At 59.6% G+C, this 6,777-nt stretch overlaps 1 long non-coding RNA gene across 2 annotated transcripts in view; it reads right to left on the reverse strand.

Annotated features, from left to right (window-relative positions):
- Nucleotides 1–6: 6 nt before the first annotated feature.
- The window catches only part of LOC107195307, a 7,791-nt gene continuing 1,020 nt past the window's right edge, over nt 7–6,777 (reverse strand). For both annotated transcript variants that reach the window (XR_003044547.1, XR_001516421.2), the window contains 2 exons: nt 4,507–4,684; nt 7–3,451 (listed from right to left, as the gene is read on the reverse strand). This is a non-coding gene — a long non-coding RNA (uncharacterized LOC107195307). The remainder of the gene's footprint in view (nt 3,452–4,506; nt 4,685–6,777) is intronic.

The raw sequence follows: 6,777 nt of genomic DNA on the forward strand, positions 1-6,777 counted from the left end.
CGCGCCCCCTCCTGCTCCGGAGCGCGACCCCGTTGCCTGTCTTGATACGCCTTCCCAAAGCGGGGCCGGGAGCCTGCCCTTCCCGGCGCGCACCTTCTGCGGCGCTGCCCCAAGGCCCCTTCCCAGAGCGCCCCCTCCCCGTGCTGGGGAGCTCCGCCCCCTCCGGAACGGCCCTCCTTCTCCGGAGCGCGCCCCGCCCCTCTCGTCACGCCCCTCCCTCTCCGGATGACCCCGCCCCTCCCGGCGCACCCCTCCCTTCTCCGCGCGTGCCCACCCCAAGCCGGGGCGCGCGGCCATCGAGAGCCCGCCTCTTTCCCGGACTCTTCCACCCGGGCCCCGGCGCGCCCCCGCTAGCGATGAGGGAGGGCGCAGCACCCCACGTGGCCGGGTGGGGGTGCGGAGGCGGCCAACTCCGCCCCCCGGCCACGTGCGCGACCCTTCCCCCTCTTCTCCCCGGCCTAGGGCCCTGCTTGACCGTGCGCATCTGCATCCCTTCGATCCCTTCCACGGGAGTCCCCTCCACCGCTCCCAGAGCCCCGCGGGGCCTCCCCTGCCTAGGCAGCGGGCGCGGTGAGGCGCCCCGCCTCCCGGGTCTAACGAGCTGCGTTCGTTCCTCTTTTTGCGGCCCATTCGGGAGTCACTCGTGTGCGCCTCACTAGGTTTGGGGAGGACCGATGTCCGCTCGGGGAGGGCCATAGCAGGGGGATCACGAAGAGGAACCCACGGGGTCGCAAAGGGCTGGGCTCCGGGCGTTTTGGCGCGGCAGAGCGTCCCGGCCCTGCTAGGACACGTGGGTCAGTGACATCGCTTCCCGGCGCTGGGCAGGGATCCTTAAGGCTTGGACGATAAAAGTGGGGTCATTCCAAACCCTCGAACGCATCCAGGCCAAGTTGTTTAATAACGGCAAGGACGCCGGGGATGTAGATGGCCGAGCTCGCCAAACACGCAGGCCAAAAGTGGCGGTTGCTCGGAAGTGGGCAACAACATGGCCCCCTCCGTTGCGACCACGCCCCCGCCCCTTCCGATGCTGGCGGTAGAGGCCGTACAGTGGCCCCAGCGGCCTCCAGGGGGCGGACCTGCCTGGATCTGACGGCCCCCTTGCCTGGGTTCCAGTTTCCAGTGCCTGCTTGCTTGGTGATTCCCTCTGAGTCGCATATGGACAGAGGCTGGGACCCTGTTCCCGGCCCTATCCGAGGCTGTATCCTTACTCTCTTCACCTGCAACCCCCAACTGACCTGACCTGGCTCTGCTCCTCTGCCCCCAGGCTAGCCACTGTCCCCTGGATACCCGCCTCCTCCACTAGACCCTACTGTTCTTGTTAAGGCCAGCTTGAGCCAGCCCCCTCTGGCGGCCCGACGGAGGGAGGGGCACGAAGTGTTGACTTCAGGCTCCCTTTGACACAGGAGCCCACTCCCTGGCTCCCGGGCTCAGAGACACATTTGGGACTGCCACCGTCCACGTGGGCACTCCGAGCGCTGGCTGTCAGCATTCTTGCCGGCCTGGCCTGGGCTTCCTCTAGGAGGTGGATTACCTGGGCGGCCCCCACCGCCCACCTCAGCAGCCCTCAGGTGCTGCCCAGCCCCCATAGCCCAGCCTGTCCACATCCACATCCAGGAGAGGCAGGAAGCATCTTGTGGGCCGGCTGACCCCAAGGCTCGCCGGCAAAGACCCTGCACTCCGCCCACCCCTGTGGGATGGGCCAGAGCAAGCCCCCAATGGCCGCCGCCCGCGAGGGGCTCACAGTCTAGGGGGAGGCGGGGAGTGGCAGAGGGCAGTGGGCACAGACCTGCTGGTGGAGGAAGTAGCCTCTCCCCCAGGGGCCTGAAGCACACAAGCCCCCAGTAGGCGCCCTGTTCCCACAGGCAGGAGCGTGAGCTCTGGCAAAGCAGGGGTTGGGCTGCCATCCTGGCTGTGCGGGGCAGGACCAGTCGCCCTGGACGAGACATTCTCTCGGGGCTTCAGGTGTGCACCACTCCCGGCAATAATCGGGGTCTCTGTGCACGGCGAGCTGGCCATTCTGCAGGCAGGAGCCCCGATGCGGCAGCCACATCCACACCCAGGCCCCAGGGACGCCTGGGCGACCACAAACAGAACCCTCAGAACCCGACGACCCCAGCGCCCCTCCCTGACCCCATGCTCAGCTCGACCCTGTGCCTAGTCACTCTATTCTCACGGCAGCCCTTCAGGAGTTGTCACCCCCATTTAACAGGCCAGGAGGGGACTGAGCGGCCTGCCTGGGAAGAGCCGAGGCGGCACAGGTCTGGGGAAAGCATAGGTGCAGGTGGCCGGGCTTGGGCCGCCTGGGCACCCACCCCACATCTGTCCTTTCTCCAGACCCCCATTTCCTCACTTACAAATGGGGGCCTGTCTCTACCTTCACCAGCAGCGCCACCAGGGAGCTCAGGAGGGGCTGTCACCTGGCCACAGGGCCCAGGGAAGCCGAGGTGGGGAGCAGATGCAGCCAGGTATAGAGGTGGAGGTGCACCCCAGGGCCCATGTGCCCACAGGGAAGGTCAGCGTCAGGGCTCCGGGGGGTGTGTGCGCGGACACGCTGGAAGGGCCAGATCTTTTAAGACAGTGAAGCCTTTAGTTTCTGACGGTTTTAATAGTACTTTTTGTACAAGCCTTTTTTTTACCCATGTGTATTTTTACTCTCATTTTCTTTAAATGTCAACAGGTATCTAGGTAGTGCGATTATGGGCCATGTGTCCTTTTTTATACTTCTCTAGATGGAAAATTATTTTCTAAATAAACCCCTTTTTGCGTGGGTGAGACTCAGCAACTCACTTCCAGAGAACAGGGAAGGGAAAGGGAAGGACAGAAACCAGGTGCGGGGACACCCTGCAGACCCCGTCTCACTCAAGGTCAAGGTCAACCTCGGGGCGATGTTGTGTACATGTGTGGGACCCCAGATGGGAGGGAACAAAACGGGCACCTCACCATGGTCTGGTCTACCCCAAAACCCATGACCCCAGTCTATTCCTGAGAAAACAGGCCAGGTTAGTGGACAGGTCACACAGCGTCCCCCAAATAAAGTCACGAAAAACAAGACTAGGCTGAGAAAGTAGGGAGACGTGATGACTGAACGCCACATGGGGGCCTGGGTTGGACCCGGGGACAGAAAAGGCCATCCGTGGAGAGCTGACGAGCCTGGAGTACAGTCTGGGGGTGGCTGGTGGGAACGCACCCAGCTAACGTCTCTGCGGGGCACCATGTTTCCGTGAGGCGTGCTGGTAAAGGGGAGACCGCGACGCACTGGGCTGCCTTTGCGACTTTGCTGTCAACCCCCAACGACTGCAAGATGGAAACTCTGAAGCAAACGTGAAGCGTTAACGTGCAGTCATTCAGCAGAAACGGCCACGGCCTCGCTGCTTTGCGGGCAGCTTACCGCAGCAGCGGATCCTGTGTCCCGGAGTAGTCACAAGGAAGCAAGTGAGTATAGTTGACCTGTCTGTAATGGGGAAAAGGAGGGAACTCAGAGTGGGTTATGGTTATGGCAGGCATGCTGTGGGGACCGAGGACACGAGGTCAGGTGGGAGGAGCCAGCTCCAGCTCCCAAGGCGGCGTGTGCCCAGTTCACGCTGTGACCTCTGCGTTTCCACCTCTCTGCAGCCTGTCCACGCTGGTTACCTCTGGGGGGCCCTGCAGGGACCAGGGGCCTTGGGAAGAGCGAAAGGGGGCACAGGGGTTAGGGGGGCAGGGAGCCATCTCCTAGGATTCCGCCACCTGCCTGGCATCGGACATTGGCAGGTGCCACCCTGACCCCTCGGTGGGTCCTGCTCGCTGCTCTGGGAAGAATACAAAGCTGCCACCCAGCGTGCCAGCAGGACACTGGACTGCGAAGATGGGGCATTTCAGAGGTTAACGCAGTCGGCGTTCTCCCCAGGGTGCCCTGTTGATTTGCAACTGCGTGAGACGACTCGTCACGGTCCAGGGGTCCTCACACATGGGCCGAGAGCCCAGGGTGGGACAAGGGACGTGGCCAGGCACAGTGGGCCCCAGGCCAGCCTAGCCAGATGGAGGGCATGTGGCTGTCATCCTCCACTTGGAAGACGAGTCCACTGCTGGTCTTGCCGCTCAGGACACGGCAGCCCCCTGCCCGGAGCTGCTGGGGACAGAGCCAGGGCCTGCATTCCTTCTCCACCAGGTAGCGGGAGGGGCAGACCCGGCCCCACCGTGTTCACTGGCTTCCTTTCCCGGGGGGACCCCCAGAGCTCTTGCTTGCCCTCAGTCCTCGGTTGGCCCGGGCCCCAGCTGAAAGCAGCAGCTTACAGAGGCTCGATGGGGGTTCAGCTGCCTGGCCTCAGGCCACGTGTCACAGGCCCTGCTGTGGCTAACCTGGCCTGAGGCAGGTGCCCTCAGGACACCTCTCCCTCCCACACGGGTCGCAGACTCAAAGTGCAAGCAGGTTGGGGGCCTCTGCTGGGAGCACTGAGCTTCAGACAACACCCAGCTTAACTCTTCCCAGCAAGACCTTGGCCTGGCCCCAACCCCTCCGAGCATCACCTGCTGTGGACGCACATGTGGCCACGGTCTGCCAGCAGGGCACGCCTGTGGTGGCCCGAGAGCGTGAGCACCAAGGAGCCCGAGGTCTGAGCCGTCTCCTCTGTCAGTGGGCGCAGTGAGATGGCGACCCCAGGGGCCAGGGTTGCTGTGAAGGTCGATGCGGCACATGGCAGGCGCTCTGAAATGCACAGCGGCGGGGGCTGTGATTCTGGGTAGGCACCCCCTCTGGGTGATCCCACAGACAACGTGTGGTCCCTGCACTCCAACCATGAATCAGATACACAGATGCTATCCTGGAGAGTGCCCACATCTTAGATCGGGGCACTCGAGCCAAGGGTTGGCTCTCATTGGAGGCCTCATCTCAGATCGGAGCCTGGCAGGGGCCCACGTCCGAGGTGCGCCAGGCCACGACTGGAGATTCTGGGGGGCCACCTGCCTGGAGCGGGGGCATGCTCAGGCACCTGCTGGGCAAGAGAACACTGCTGCCTGTGAACACACATGTCCGAGAAAACTCACAAAATGGAGAACCGAAAGTTGGTCTTTCTCCCAGGCGGCCTGGCCCATGGGCCGTACCAAGTGGAAGGGAAGGGGGGCGCATGCTGGAATGTACTACTGGCTTCCCCCATCCTGCCCTGTGGTTCCCTGGGCCCACAGAAGCGGCCCAAGGCAGCCCATCACAGGCATCCCACATGGAGGGAGGCGAGTCCTCGCAGACAAGCATGGGCCAGGTCAGCTAGAGGCGCCTGGCCCACAGGGGCCAGCCTCAGTTTGTCCCCTATGTGCAATGGGCCGGCTGAGGGAACAGCAGGGTGTGTGTGCCGAAGGAAGGGCGCTGTTCTCGCTTGAGAAAAGCCGCTGCCCTGAGGACAGCATGTGCCCGGGTGAAGTGGGGTGGGGCGCACACCACCTTGGATTTGCAGGATCTGTCACAAGTGTCTTGTGGAACCAGAATGCGTGGAACAGATGCCAGGCATCAACTGTCAGTTATAGGATGGCAATTTTCTGTCACCTTAATCTACAGATCTAAGCAATCCCACTTTCTCCAAAAAAGGTCGGGGTCAGGGAAGTGGACAAGCTGGCCCATGGCTGGCCAGGAAAAGGCAGGCCTGAGGACGGGCCGGGCTGGTGATGACAGCCTGGAACAACCCGCACGCAGGCCACAGCTTGGGATGCCAGCGACGGCACTCCGGTGGGCATGATGGCTTTTCCGGGAAATGGAGTTGGGACGAACGATTTGGGAAAAAAGCAGTTCGGGTTCCTAATTGTCATTCCCAGGAGTACTTTCTAGAATTAGACCAAAAACTTAAATATAAAATGTTACATTCCCAGAAGAAAATATCAAATGTTATATAACCTTAGAGTACAGAAGACACAAAATGCAGAAGCCACACATGAAAAAACACTAACGATGACTTTAAATGCCTGGCAAAGAGAGAGAAATAAATGTTCTCGAAAGATAAGTCAAAGACAAATGACAAGATTGGAGAAAAACACTTCTAATAGATGATGGGCTAAACCTTAATATGTAAAGTGCTCTGGAAAACACCAGTACGAACAACCCAATAGAAAAATGGACAAAGAACATGAAATACAGCTTTTCAATTGGTACATGTTTATATTAAACACTGATCTTTCGAGTTTCAAAATGACTGTATTAATGGTAGAAATCAACATAAAAAACAAATCTGAAAAAGCACTAGGATCTATTATATGTCTAGGAAACATAAAGCTATGATAAAACTATTTTACACCTGCCAGCTCTGCAGGATCAAGCAGTGGGGACACTAGCCCTCTCCTTTGTTGAGAGGGGGAAGTTTTGTACCCCCCCCCAAGAGATCACGTAGGAGTTAGGGAGCTCTAGAAAGCCTTTTGACCCAGCCCTTTCACACTAAGGAATTCAGCCGGAAATATCCATACTTAGCTCCAAAGACGCTTGTACAAGGACAGTCAACCTAACATCGCTTGTTACGAAAGCCTAGAAATAACCTAAATCTCAACCAACAGAAAATAGAATAAATAAATGATAGTACTAATAAAATATGGTACCGCCATTAAAACGAATGAGTCCCGGCTCTGTCGGCGCACTGTCCAAGCGGGATCTCATGAGCACTGAGCGGCCTCTTGTAAAAACATTCAATGTACGTGAAGATTGTTGATGCGTGAGAAACTGGTTTATCTCTGCCGTGGGGCGGGGTGGGGGGGCGGGGGGCCTTGGAGGTCAGAGGTGGGAAGGACACTGAGTTTTCACCTGAAGCCCTTGCATACTCTGAA

Source organism: Pteropus alecto, unplaced genomic scaffold, assembly GCF_000325575.1.
Source record: "Pteropus alecto unplaced genomic scaffold, ASM32557v1 scaffold30, whole genome shotgun sequence".
Lineage (NCBI taxonomy): Eukaryota > Metazoa > Chordata > Mammalia > Chiroptera > Pteropodidae > Pteropus > Pteropus alecto.